This window comes from Lytechinus variegatus, chromosome 3, assembly GCF_018143015.1.
Source record: "Lytechinus variegatus isolate NC3 chromosome 3, Lvar_3.0, whole genome shotgun sequence".
Lineage (NCBI taxonomy): Eukaryota > Metazoa > Echinodermata > Echinoidea > Temnopleuroida > Toxopneustidae > Lytechinus > Lytechinus variegatus.
In genome coordinates, this window is record NC_054742.1 from 21,086,490 (window position 1) to 21,101,260 (window position 14,771).

The 14,771-nt window shown below is 35.5% G+C and overlaps 1 long non-coding RNA gene across 3 annotated transcripts in view; it reads right to left on the reverse strand.

The window, feature by feature from the left end:
* Positions 1–14,771, reverse strand: part of LOC121410474 — a 58,784-nt gene that overhangs the window by 13,938 nt on the left and 30,075 nt on the right. For 2 of the 3 annotated variants that reach the window (XR_005969340.1, XR_005969339.1), the window contains exon 3: positions 8,563–8,625. This is a non-coding gene — a long non-coding RNA (uncharacterized LOC121410474). Of the gene's footprint in view, positions 1–4,318; positions 6,204–8,562; positions 8,626–14,771 lie in introns of those variants that run through there. The other variant, XR_005969342.1, reaches the window with a different exon arrangement.

Genomic DNA, 14,771 nt, shown 5'->3' on the forward strand with positions numbered 1-14,771 from the left:
TAATTCTATGAGAAAATGACATTTCATTGATTTTTTACCATTCGGTATGTAGGAAAGCTGCTCACATATGACGTCACAAATCAAATAATTAAAATTCTCATACCTTTTTTATTCTTTGACAGATTTTTCTCAAACCTTTGGCCATATGTTTTATTATTTTTTCTGCTCTTTTTACAATGAACTTTTTGTCAGGATGAACTTGTCCTTCAACCTTGCACAAAAATGTGCTTCCGTTGAAAACATGTACATGTACTGTAAGAAGTCAGTACAACTGCTCTCATTTAATATGCAAATCCTCGTTCAGCAAAGTGACAATTGCCTGAATTTACTTCGCACAAAGAAGAGCAATGAATACTACAATGATGGTCCGCAGTGTTGCAATAGGCCTCTACTAATTTTATAAAGATAAAATCTAGACTGCTTGGAACTAAAATTGTACCATGTTTTAAAAGATCTACTACAAATCTGAGGGGACCTAGGAGGTTACCTCAGGTCATCCTTTGTCAATGCTTGGATCTAAATGGTCTCAGCACAAAAGACAAAGCACATATCTAGGTGGTTTCAAACCGCCTCGATCACAAGAATCCCCGTTATATTCCGGGAAATGTTTTCGGCTAAAAAATACCCATTAATTATTCCTGCATTCACACCGCCCCAAAACATACCCTTCGGGATAAGTTCCTGAAGTTACAAGCATGCGCATAGTATGGTCTGATAAGCAGGCAAGGCGCGAGATTCAAAATCACTAGCCCAGCAGCCACCCACAGCTCCCGCGCCCAACGACACGCTGGGGTAAAAGTTCCCGTAATTTGCTTTCACATAGCCAAAATACCTGCGACCTTGGAAAAATCCCCGCGAAAGTTCTCGTAATTTCGCCAAGTACCTACTATTTAGCGGGTATTTTCTTTCGGGGAGATTACGCGTAGTTTGCTTTCACATTACCAAAATACCTGGTATTTTCTGATCGGGGTAAATTTCCCGATCAGAGAATACCTGGAACTGACGAACTTCGAGGCGGTCTGAAACCACCTTCTGTGGAAAATTGTGCAAGGAAGTCCAGTACGGTCTAACATGACATGGCACAACCTGTAGTATTATCCCGTTGAGAGTAGGGTTGCGTTTATGCGACCTCAAGCCAGAATCATGATTTGAATGACGATTTAAAACACAAACATGAATCACAATACCACAGAATCAGGGTCTAGACAACTCTCATTCAAATGCTGTTTCTCCTCAGATTCCGGCTGATCCAGTGGGCATTTCAGTGCGCAGTTTGGGCAACTTTTTCGCACGTTTCTAACTTTATGTCGACTGCTATGTTTTGCATGCTACAGTAGTACACGTACAGCGCATAGTTGTTTGTGCAACGTTTGCTCGGCTCTCAAAAAATCTTTTGCTTCCAGAGTTCAGTCTATAATACCTCATTTTGTTTATTATCTTGTCATTTTAACGAAAATGGTGTTGGGAAGTGAATTTCACCTTAGATCCAATTCAATATTGGCAGTGTTAACTCAACAACTGAGCTCATCTTCTGTCAACTTAGTTCCTTTACCAGAACTTGAAGGTGAAGCCATGAAAAAAAAAGCAACAGACGATGCAATGACAAACACAACAAGTGGAACACCTCTGGCAGTCTCGCCTGCATTACGCGATTCAATATTGCACCAGTGCTGACTTTGAATTGAATAATTATTCACAAAAGAAAACATTTGTATGATAATAAATACTATGTCCATTGACCCAAAATGACCTTTGACCATGATCATGCGATCCAAGGGTGCGTTTATGCGCCACTTTTTTACCCTAGAATCATGATCTGAATCATGATTCTGCAGAATCACAATTGCGTTTAGTCGAAATCGAATATAATCATGATTACAATCACAAACATGAAACACAAAAAAGGGGCGTTTGGAAAGACGTTTCTGCAGAATCACGTATGAAAATTTTGTGTTTTTTTTTTTTGTTTTGTAGGAATAATCGATATCGTGATTACAATCATGATTCTATGACCTCACTGTTGTGTCGGGCTACTATCGGTTTGACTCATGCCAAGCTCAAGGCGCTCTATATGCTCATGGTACGTTCATGATTATGTACCATGCATGCATTTATTGTCATGTTCAAGTTCTGTGTTGGTCCGTCCACTACTTTTCATTTTTCGGTCATGTCTTCAACTTCAAGTTCTAATAAATGACAGACAATGAGCTCAGTTGTTGTTGAATATACAGTATCAATAATAAATTGGATCTATGCTGAAAGTCACTTCCGAACTCCATTTTGGATAAACCAACAAGATGAATAGAAGCATATGGAACCTATTATAGAAGTAAAAAAAATGAGGTATAGACTGAATTCTGGAAGCAAAAGACTTTTCGAGATCCAAAACACATGCGAAAAACTTCCTCTGTCAAACTGCGCACTAGTGATGCGCACTGGATTGGCCTGAATCTGAGGAGAAACAGCATTGGAATGAAGGTCATCTAAATGCTGATTCTGTGATATTGTGATTCATGTTGTGTTTTGAACCATGATTCTGGCTTGAGGTCGCATAAACACAGCCCAAGGTGTGTGCAAAACAATCATTTATACTTGATTACCCTTATGTCTATGTTTTGTTTTATGAACTAGATCCATAAACTTCCTAAGTTATGATGCCAATTCAACAAATAACCAACATGATCAAAGTTCATTGACCCTATATGACCTTTGACCTTGGTCATGTGACCTGAAACTCACACAGGATGTTCAGTGATACTTGATTACTCTTATGTCTAAGTGTCATGAACTAAATTCATAAACTTTCAAAGTTACGATGGTAATTCAAAAAATACCCCCAATATAGCCAAAGTTCATTGACCCTAAATTACCTTTGACCTTGGTCATGTGACCTGAAACTCAAGCAGGATGTTCAGTAATACTTCATTACCCTTAATGGCCAAGTTTCATGAACTAGGTCCAAATAATTTCTTAGTTATGATAACATTTCAAAAACTTAACCTTAGGTTAAGATTTTGATATTGATTCCCCCAACATGGTCAAAGTTCATTGACCCTAAATGACTTTTGACCGAGGTCATGTGACCTGGAAACCATTACAAAATGTTCAGTAATACTTGATTACCCTTATGTCCAATTTTCATGAACTAATTCATGACGAATATTGTACATGGTCCAACCAGTTTCTATTAGAAACAATGAAAATAGCTATCGAGAAAAACAAAAGAACCTTTGAAATAAATAAGGGAATGCCTTGAGCACATAATCAATGTGGATTTGAGATTTAAAATCCTCTGTATTTTTGTAATAACATAACTTTCTGCAGAATTATAATTATTTTCCAGTAGTCCATAATGGAACTCCTGTTTGCTGAACTTTTCTTATCAAATATTCAATAGAAAGCTAATTGTGCCATTCTCATTTGACAATATTTTCATGATGCAAAATTGCCAAAGTACCACATTTCAACTCTAGTTCAAGTTTTTATTTCAATTCAACAAAACATTATATATGTCACCAATGAAGTAATAATGAATAAAAAATCATTAAAATTTAGAGCTGAGGTGATCTGTTAAAAAGCACAGCTTGTAAGACAGATCACCTGTAAACATATGTACAGGTACAGTGCTAAGATACATAAGAAATGCACTCATACATACATTAGCAAACAGAATAGGAGAGAAGAAAGTGTAGAGGGCAGAAGTTTAAGGAATAGAATTTAAAGAAGACGGCAGAGCTAGGAGGTATATCGAAAAGATGAAAGTGGAGACAGGAGAGGAGGCTAGAGAAGAAAGAGTGAGGAAGGGAGAATGAAATAACTTACAAATGTACGGCAAGTACCTAAATTCACAAAAACACTCACGCACATGTGCATGCACATAAACTACAAAGAAAGGTAATAATAATACCAGAATATCAAATTGAAATCAATATCCTTCTTTAGACAACAACAGTCAAATATCCATAATCTACTTTGATTTAAAACAATCATTCAATTTGATGTCATTTTGGTTTATCAATTTTATTTGAAACACTTTTTTTCTTATATAGTTATACAAGAGACATGTCAAGGACCTCACATTCATCAGCAGTATTTCAGAGCTCCATATATGTAACACCATCCTACCTACATTATTCATGCACTGCTTTGCTAAAAACCCTACTGAATATCATTCCTATCATACATCTTAGACATTCAACCATCTTGAAGACATCTGATATTCTCACTCTCTCATTCGGATGAAAAGTGAAACCACACATCCATGCAAAAGATATGATGAAGAAGCATGAAATGAAATCTTCATTCATAGCAACAATACCTTGGACAAATGGAATGGTATTTCATCTGGTCTTCTACTTCTCCAATTAGATATTTGATATGTCAATCTGTAAGTTTTAAATAAATGAATGGAAATGAATCCCATCCTGTGTACAAAAGAATATGCAAACAACCTCTCCAACACAAACTATACAAGAAAGAGAGAGATGAAAAGCTGATCTGGAGATTTCTATTCCTAAATATTCTAATTAACAGTTTTGTAATACAAAACTGAAAATGATACAAATAAACTAGTAATAAGGATTCAGAAAATATTCTTTGCTTCTTTCTCACTCTCATGAGAATGCAAGCCATTATTGTATAGCAAAAGCTACCAGTATCTAATATCAAATGTGAGAATAGCAGTTCATTATTAGTTTTCATAAGTAATCATAAGATAAATTTCCACGAGAAAACAAGTGCAAAGAAATTACGTTACTATTTTTTATTTTAAAAACAATCATTAAGATGATTCATTTACCATATAAAGATGACAATTAACACAAAAACATCATCCATACTTTAAGAACATTGAGGTCTCAAGGCTCTGACTCTCGCATTTTAAACAAAGGGTCTTGAGTTTGAATCCCAGCCATGGTGCAAGTTCCTTCAGCAAGAAGTTGAACCACAATTTGCTGCACTCAACCCAGGTGAGGTGAATGTATACCAAGCAGGATTAATTCCTTGAAAGCACCAAGCACCTTTAAGCAGCTGGTGCTAATGCTAGTAATATACTGTACAAGAGGGACCTGTGGAACATCCATGGGTCCTCAAATTCGCGGGATTTTTTTCATATTGTATAATAAGAAAAGAAAAAAAAGTTTGATAGCCACCATTTTTGGTACAAAATTTAGCATTAATCTGTATTAGGCTTATACAGATTCCATATATACGTACGCCATCCCATTCTTCCCTTCTTTTCTTATATTCCTGAAAGCCTGGCAATGTTATTATTTACTTTTCCCCCTTTTCTTCATTCTTTATTTTCCAATTCAGCTCCACCTTAAGCTATTTAGCTAATAGTATTCTACCCTGTCTCCTTTTCCCCAATTTTTGTGTCTTTTCTCTCCCTTTCCTGCTTATTTTGCCATATGCATATTCATTTCCCCTTTCTACTCATACTTCTTAGTATTTCGTGATGATCTGGTTATTTTTCTTCTGATTTATATTACACAAATATTTAACAAAATACTCAAAGTGACCCAAAAAAATGTTGATTGAGATGTTGGGTTTGCAGAAAAATAACTGATAAGATGCAGAGCAAACAAAATTATATCTAATTTTTGAGGAATTAACTGGAAATATATATATAAAAATATTCCTCTCCTCCCTTGAAAAAACAAAATGAAGAATCATTAGATTCGAACCCGCATTAGTTTAACAGAATTTCTGACAGGTGACAAAAGGCATACCCCGCACACCAAAGCACTATTGATCTCCGTGATGGCGTTTAATAGGATATAATTTTTCTTATCAGGCACTGCGGCACTCTTGACTAATCAGAACGCTGCATTGCCTAAACTCGTTTTCGATACAGATGGCCATGAAAACGGCTAGAAATATGGCGGTCAGGGGGTCAACTTCGAATGCCATGCCCGTATTAAAAATAGTGGACTCTCCGCCAACCAGCCTGTGGAACAGAAATCCACAGATACACTCTCGGGACAGAGCCTTTGTAAAAATTCAAACGACATTCCAGACGCCGAAAAAGGGTGCACAGGAGGCTGTGCAGAAGACCAGGCCCATTAGCCTATTACTGTAATAGATAGTGCTCTGTTGAATAGGCAAAGTTTTAAATAATCCATCGTTGTTTTTTATCTTAACTGTAATTCATGTGTATGAATGAATATGAAAAGATCGTCTGCCACATTAAAACAAGGCACAAGCAATTTTGTGTCTCGCCCACTTATGAAAATAACCAGAAATATCGTGATTTGCAAGGGCACGCAACAGAATTGTATCGAAACTTCATTGTGAAATGGCTGGGATGGAATAACACTGTTCATAAGAGCCTTGCACATAAACTTTAATGTTGACCTGAAAATGACCTTTGACCTTACCATGTGACCTCCAACTGCAGCATAACATGCAGGTCCCCCAAGTCCATCCACCATCCAAGTTTGGTTGAAAAGTGACTTACGGTTGCGGAGTTAGGTGTCATAAGAGAGTCTTGCATGTAAACTTTACTGTTGACCTGATAATGACCTTTGACCTTACCATGTGACCTCACACTGCAGCATAACATGCAGGTCCCCCAAGTCCATCTACCATCCAAGTTTGGTTGAAAAGCGACTTATGGTTGTGGAGTTATGTGTCATTATAGTTTTGTGACGGACGGACGGAGGACGACATTTGGATCCCTAAGTCTTGACTTCAACTCCGGTGGGCGAGACAAAAATCAACAAAGTTGAGAAGGAACTTAAAAATAACACTTATTACAACTTCAATTATTAAATATTTTTTCTCTTTTAAGAGGATAGTGTGATTTCATTCCTGCACTGCATCTTTCTCTGACTTTCCTAACTTGAAAGATATTTTGCAATCAAAATAAAACTGCTCTTTAATTTCTTTGAAATGTTGTATTGTATACAATCTACATAGGATGTTAACTTGGACTGTTTTCCAGACCTACATGAAGTGAGAACAATCCATATCAAATACCCCCCACAAAAAAAAATAATAATGAAAATAAATATATAAATAAATGAAAAAACGATATAAATAAATAAAATGAAATAATTTTTCCTAATAGAATAAATGAATTAGTTATCAATTTAAGATTCTTTTAAATCTAAAATGATTTGAATTCAAATTGAAATTTTTATCCAGTATTCAACTGGTCACTAATCACAACTGCCCTGGGTTTAGTGTAATTTAGTTTGATACATTTTATTCATCATCTTACAATTTGGCATATCATATCAATGTTTCTCACGTCCAATATCATGTCATCAATTTATCTTAATTCTGTCACAAATCTTAAATATAAGAAAGGAAAGCAACAAAAGAATTTACGCATCAATTACAAGAGGTGGCACCAACTAGTCAACCTGACACATTTGTCTAATGCTAAGAGATCACATCTTGTATTCTTTACAAAGATCAATGTCATCCAAGAGAAAAACATGTAACCTCTCAGCTGCTTCCGTTAAAGGACAAGTCCACCCCAACAAAAAGTTGATTTGAATAAAAAGAGAAAAATCCAACAAACATAACACTTAAATTTCATCAAAATCAAATGTAAAATAAGTTATAACATTTTAAAGTTTCGCTTAATTTCACAAAACAGTTATATTCAGAAAATAATATGTATATATATATAAACAAATTTAGACCTTTGAACTTGCATACATAATGAGCTGTGGCCTTTGACCTGCAGAATCACAATTTGAACTTAGCCTGTGCTTTGGTGTCATCTACATACACACCAAATTTTGTTTTAATCTGTTGAATATTTTATAAGTTATCAGGAAGAATCCCACTCGCATACATGAGCTGTGACCTTTGACCTGTGGACTCCAAATTTGAACTTGGCCTGCATTTTGGTGTCATCTACCTACACACCACAAATGTTTGAAATCCATTAAATATTTTTGAGTTATTGTGCGGAAGCCAAGTGGGGGACAGACAAACGGGCAATGTTTAATGCCCCCTCCGGACTTTGTGGGGGGGGGGGGATAAAAATAGAAGGATTACATGAACTTCAATCTTTTCAAGGTACATTTGCAATTAAACAACTATAAACAATTATGTATTGCTGTTGCAGGCAATGCATTAGCCATTTTTTTCTTGAGATCAATAACAAATTTAAGATCAGTGTGTAAACTTCGCATCAGTCAATAACCTTGTAGTCTGCCGAAAGGTTTCAGTACCACTGTAGCATACAAAGTCTTTTATGCCATTATTTTTTCATTTCAAGAAAATATTTTGCTGGACATATTAAATCTGATGTATCTTTATTTTAAATAAAATAAAACTATTAAATCACCTTTTTTCAAAAATCCCTTCAAGGAGTGTGAAACATATATTATACATTTTGGCAACCTATCTGTTCTGCAGTGAGCATTAAGTATTCAACTTTAGCAGCCTTAAAATGATTGAATCATGGGTTCTCAATGTGATGGATAGACTAGCCAACTCAGGATGACATCCACAAAGCACTATTACCTGCTACTAAAGAAAAAAAATCAGCAGTAATCACTGACTCATACTACAGGCAAAATAGACTGGATATAAATATCTCACCTTATTTCTCCTAAAAAACAGATTTAGATGGTAGTCCAGAATAAAATGTCCAAGGGCTTTGTGCTAGAAGAAAACATAAAAATACATTCGCCAAAAATTTGTAGATCAACTTCATCAACGAGAGACAAACTTGTAGTTTGTATGGGTCATAGATATGACTGTGATATGATTATAGGCCTCCCTGCCAAGCTCAACTAAGGGACGTCCCTGACTTGGGACAGAGTTTGTGGAGTGAAGTAGTCTTAATCAACAGTCACTTGCAAAGCAAGCTACAAATTTGATGTCTGTTAACTCAATAAACAAATTAAAGAACTGATGCATGCTTATCTAGAGCAAACAAAGCAGGCAGCAGCAAAGCATACCTCACAAATAGGCCCTACATAAATATTATTGAAGTTCCCCTTAATCATTGTTAATATAGTTAACAAGCAAGGGTATCTTAAAGATGTAACCTAGATTTTGGCATAGAAGATATAAAATTCATAATTGTGAACACTATTTCTTTGATTTTACTTCAGAAGGTGTCAAGGACATCTATAATCTCAGGCCAAGAAGAAAAAAATCTTGATCAGTGATTTCCTTATGATAGCCTTATCATATTTTCCAATTACTTTTCTTCAAAAAAATTTTTTTTAGATATGAATTAATAAAGAAAAATCACAACAAAAGAGTATATTAGGGGTAATACAAAGTGTAAGGTACCCTTTCTCTAAACTGCTAACAGAACACTCAAGTAGGCTGAATAAGAATATACTGTCCAGTGTGGACTAGGAACCATTTACAACTGGGACTAGAGTCTAGCACTTATTTAGCAGAGAACCATAGTGCTGACAGCTCAACACTTCTCTCATTTCCTGAACCCTACATGAGAGGATACGTGACGGTTACAACTGCCTAGCATCTAGGGAGGGGAAAAACATGAGGTCAGGAAGCCCTACCCCCCCCCCCACACCTTCTCTCTTTGGCCTACCGCACCCATCTAGCTCTTAATCACTGGCACAGACATTGAACATACACATAAATGGGTAAGCATGAAGGTATGCAGATAGACAGCACATAGAGTCTTTGGATTGACACATTGTTTATAACCACATAAAATGACAAGCAACTGTCATTATCAACAAATCAAAAGACAAAGAACTGCGTTACTATAATATAATAAAAATAGTTACATCATGTTAGGAAGTTGTTTTACGTAACTCTACAAAAGAATTTTCAAAGATTTTTTTTCCAACTGAACTACAATTACATAGATACTGCTCAAATCTATTAAATACTTTATTATCAGCTAACCATATTTCACTATAGTCTACACATGCAGCAACAGCTTTATAGAAAAATCACACACCTGAAATTTCATCAAAATCAGCTACAAAAATGAAATTACACCATTTCAAAGTGTCTGTTAATTTACATAACAGTTTACATGCACAACACATATGCAAGTGAGAGTATTTCTTTTGTTTCAGATTTGACATTAAAGGGGAATGAAACCTTTGGAACAAATAGGCTTGTGTAGAAACAGAAAAATCTAAGAATAAGAATAAAGAAAGTTTGAGAAAAATCGGACAAATAGTAAGAAAGTTATGAGCATTTGAATATTGCAATCACTAATGCTATGGAGATCCTCACATTGGCAATGCGACAAGGATGTGTGATGTCACTGATGAACAACTTTCCCTTTGGTGGACTATGAATTACCCTCAAAATGTCTCTTTTTGCTTTTTCATATGATGATACAAACTCTTTATCCATGATGTATTCTTAAAAAATATGTATTACATGCCCTCATGTAGACAGAACACATGATTTATGGATAGATAAGATAAAAGAGGCAATTCTAGTGAAATATATACTAAAGTAATGGGGAGAGTTGTTCACAAGTGACATCACACATCTTTGTCGCATTGCCAATTTGCTATCTCCATAGCATTAGTGATCGCAATATTCAAATGCTCATAACTTTCTCATTATTTGTCCGAATTTTCTCAAACTTTCATTGATCTGTTTCTTTGATTTTTCTGTTTTCACACAAGCTATCTTGTTCCAATGGTTTCATTCTCCTTTAAGGAAAGTCTTGATTGAATAATACATGTGGGCTACATCTACATGTACAACTAGATGAATAAAGCCAGCTTTTACATTATTTTGAGTTAAAATGATATCTAAAATGTAGGCCAAATATATTTTATGGAGAGTTCATTCAATAAACTGATTATTTTGTAATCTACGAATTTCAGTAAAGTGAAATAGGTTTCCCAAATACACATATACTGTATGTATATGTATATGATAAAAATACTTGAGATAATACTTAAGTTACTAAATTGTCTTCTTAGAATCTAATGAGAAGGAAATTCGGCAAATAGTCATGGATATTGATTCTTTTGCAAAGATCAGCTACATCAGTGCTTTTGTCAGGGCTCTATTTATACACTTACCTGACAGCTATGTAGGGCAAAGCTGCAATTTAGCTTCTTTTTTTTAGAAGGGCTACACAAAGACTAGGCAGAAAGTGGTCAGAGAAGTCATGCAACTTTGTTTCTGATTTACAAAACGATGAATCGTAGGATTGGTATCTCCAGCAAAAAAGATTAGAGATGAATTAGACTGGATTAGATAACATTTATCCTGGGAAAGCTTAGTTTGTTGCCATAGAAACTGTGTCAGTCCATTTAACAAATAATATCTATCTCTATGTATATAAAAAATGAACTGACAGTAAAGTTGTTTTTCATCCTAGACCTTACGCACTATTCTAGTACTTTAATCGACTTCTCAATTAAAGGTCAAGTCCACCCCAGAAAAATGTTGATTTAAATCAGTAAAGAAAAATCAGATAAGCACAATGCTGAAAATTTCATCAAAATCGGATGTAAAATAAGAAAGTTATGACATTTCAAAGTTTCGCTTATTTTTAACAAAATAGTTGTATGAACGAGCCAGTTACATCCAAATGAGAGAGTCGATGACGTCAATCACTCACTATTTCTTATGTTTTTATTGTTTGAATCATACAATATTTCAATTTTTACGAATTTGATGATTAGGACCACATTGCCTGAAGCACAAAATGTTAAAATAATGGAATTCCACATGTTCAGGGAGGAATGAAACTTCATTTCACATGACAATGATGAGAAAATAAAAATATTTCATATTTCATATAATAAACAAGGCAAACGCCAAGCGTTGTCTCGCCTGCATATTGCAGTCATGAAGGGAATGTATGTCAAAACTATGCTATATGACTTCCGAGGCTGTCAGCAGTTTAGGGGGTGAATTGTGGTTCTGACAGTTTACATATGCAATAATGCTATAGGCCTACTTTATCCCTAGGAAATGAGATAACACTAAGAATGCTGTTAATACTATGAAGCTATAATGATTTCCATGGAAGTAAGGAAATTAATGTTAGTGAAAAAGAATGTAATTCATAATAATGTGAGTGAAATAGTAAAATTGAATTAATTATTAAGGTGTTATGGCAAACTTATTGTCATGGAAAGTTCATTGACCTTTGACCTTAATCAAATTCAACTCACATTCGAACTTGACCTGCACCTTCAAAAGATGGACCTCTTGTATGAATTTGGCAATCCTACCTCGAAGCTGTAGAAAGTTATTGGGTGTACAACACAGCACAGTGCCAGTCATGGAAAGTTCATTGACCTTTGACCTTATTCAAATTCGACTCATATTCAAACTTGACCAGTGCCTTCAGGAGATGGACCTCTGGTATGAATTTGGTGATCCCACCTCGAAGCTGTAGAAAGTTATTGGATGTACAGCACAGCACAGTGCCAGTCATGGAAAGTTCATTGACCTTTGACCTTATTCAAATTTGACTCATATTCGAACTTGACCTGTGCCTTCAGGAGATGGACCTCTGGTATGAATTTGGTGATCCCACCTCGAAGCTGTAGAAAGTTATTGGGTGTACAACACAATTGTTGACGACGCCGACGACGCCACCGACGACGCCGACACCGGAAATAGTGATACCTATGTCTCGCTCCGCTACGCAGGCGAGACAAAAACAAAAGAAATAGTGAGTGAGTGATGTCATCAACTCTCTCATTTGGATGTAACTGGCTCGTTCATATAACTATTTTGTTGAAAATAAGTGAAACTTTAAAATGCCATAACTTTCTTATTTTACATCCGATTTTGATGAAATTTTCAGTGTTATGCTTGTTGAATTTTTCTCTTTTTATTCAAATCAAGTTTTTGTTGGGGTGGACTTGTCCTTTAAAGAAAAAAATCTGCATACAAATACATGTATTTTTTCAAAGTTCTAAGTCTTGTTTCAGCTTTAAGTGGGAGAGAGGAAAATCACCCTTAGCACTTAATCATGTGTACATCCCCCCCCACACACACAACCGTTCACTCTCTGAATTTAAATACAGTTTATTGTGTCTAATATTTCATTACCCATAATTTACACATGGAAAGTTGGATAATCACTAAATGTGAACAGGGTCGCCACTCGCCAGTGTGTACTGGACAATGTGAATAGTATGGTGAATGCTTGACATTCTTCAAGCACTCATTAATTAACTTATCATAGATAATGGGTATTGCACCTATTCTAAAACAAATTAATGCTATATTCCATATTCAATAAATCAAAGCATTGAAAACAAGACTAAATATACACAGTAACAATTACATCATATGTACACATTTTTCAGAACATGAACTGCTAAAAATTAAGTATTTTTTTCGGGGATGGAAATACATTTCGATATCACACGATCGCATGATATACAGCACATGGGCAGTTAATTGCAGACCTTTGTCTCAAATTGAAGACAAATATGAAAAAGCCCTCTGAAAACCTCCCTTTTTGTATAATTACTCCTAAAATAATTGTTCTCTCTTGTACAAAATTCAAAAGAATGTCCACATGACAATCAAACTTAATGATTATCTAATACCCTTTTCATAAACCTATCCTCCAATTAGCCGCCTAAGAGTAATGCGGATAATTCAATAAAAATTGCGTTCATAAACTCCGAAAATAAGCCGCATTATTTTTACGAGCGCCCGTCCTGAAAAAGGGGGATAATCGCCATGACAACTGGACACGCCCCCTCCGATGCGGTTGTGTTGGAAAAGGGTGACCTTGTGACCGCACCATGGCAATTATCCACATAATTTGGAAATGCGTTCATTAACTCAAAATCTTGTCCCGATGCTGCTATTATGCGGATAATAGCAGCATCAGAGTAATGCGGATAACTCTTGTCCTCCTCCAATTTTACGACCAAATTATGCTGCTATTAGCCGCCTAATTCATTTTAATGGGGTTTATGAAAGGGGTATAAGCCAACCTACATGTATTCTTACTTGTTCCCCTGCTCACCTCTTCACTACTTATGTTAAAAGATTGCATGTTATCGTATGAAATATGATATGATTCAATTTCCTCTTCATCACAATGCAAAACAAGTATGATTTCAGCCTGAATATGTAATCAAACAATGAAACATAAGAGATGATGAATTAAGGATGTCGATTCATTCTTCTACAAATCCATGTGTTGCGCTTTTTTGTGTTTTGTGAAAAATAAGCTCAATTTTGAACTATCATATTTTTCTTATACATTGGATTTCAATTAAATTTTTAGTGTTATACTAAATTGCATTTGATATATCACTTTTTATTTGTATAAACTTTTTGTTGGGGTGGATTTGCCCTTTACCTGCCTTCAACAATGTTGTTTACTGTCGTTATATTAGAGAATTTTAGGAGCAGTGAACGAGAACGGCATCGCAGTCGTCTGATCGTTCGAGTCAACGTCATCGTCTGCCCTTGTTCACGACAGATGTGAATATTTTAGATTTCATTCGACTTCTACATGTACGTACGTCCACGTGAAACAGCGTAATAACCAGTGAGTCATGACACACTGCCTAACCCGGAAGATCTGGCGCACCATCGCCTGGCGACCCAGCCGTTTGATGCAAAGGTGCAACTTGTGCACACTTGCCCTTTCACTTTCTTTGATTCCTTTTTACGAGTTAGGATATATATATATATAGCGATATATATTTTGGAGATCAGAAAGAAATTTTAAATATGATAAACATAATGCATCGTACAACTTACATTAATTTTGTGAAAAGTCACTGAAAAACTGTGTTTAAAAAGGGAAAGGTTGATCTTCATGCTGAACTTGAGCGGTTAAAATGACGTCACTCACG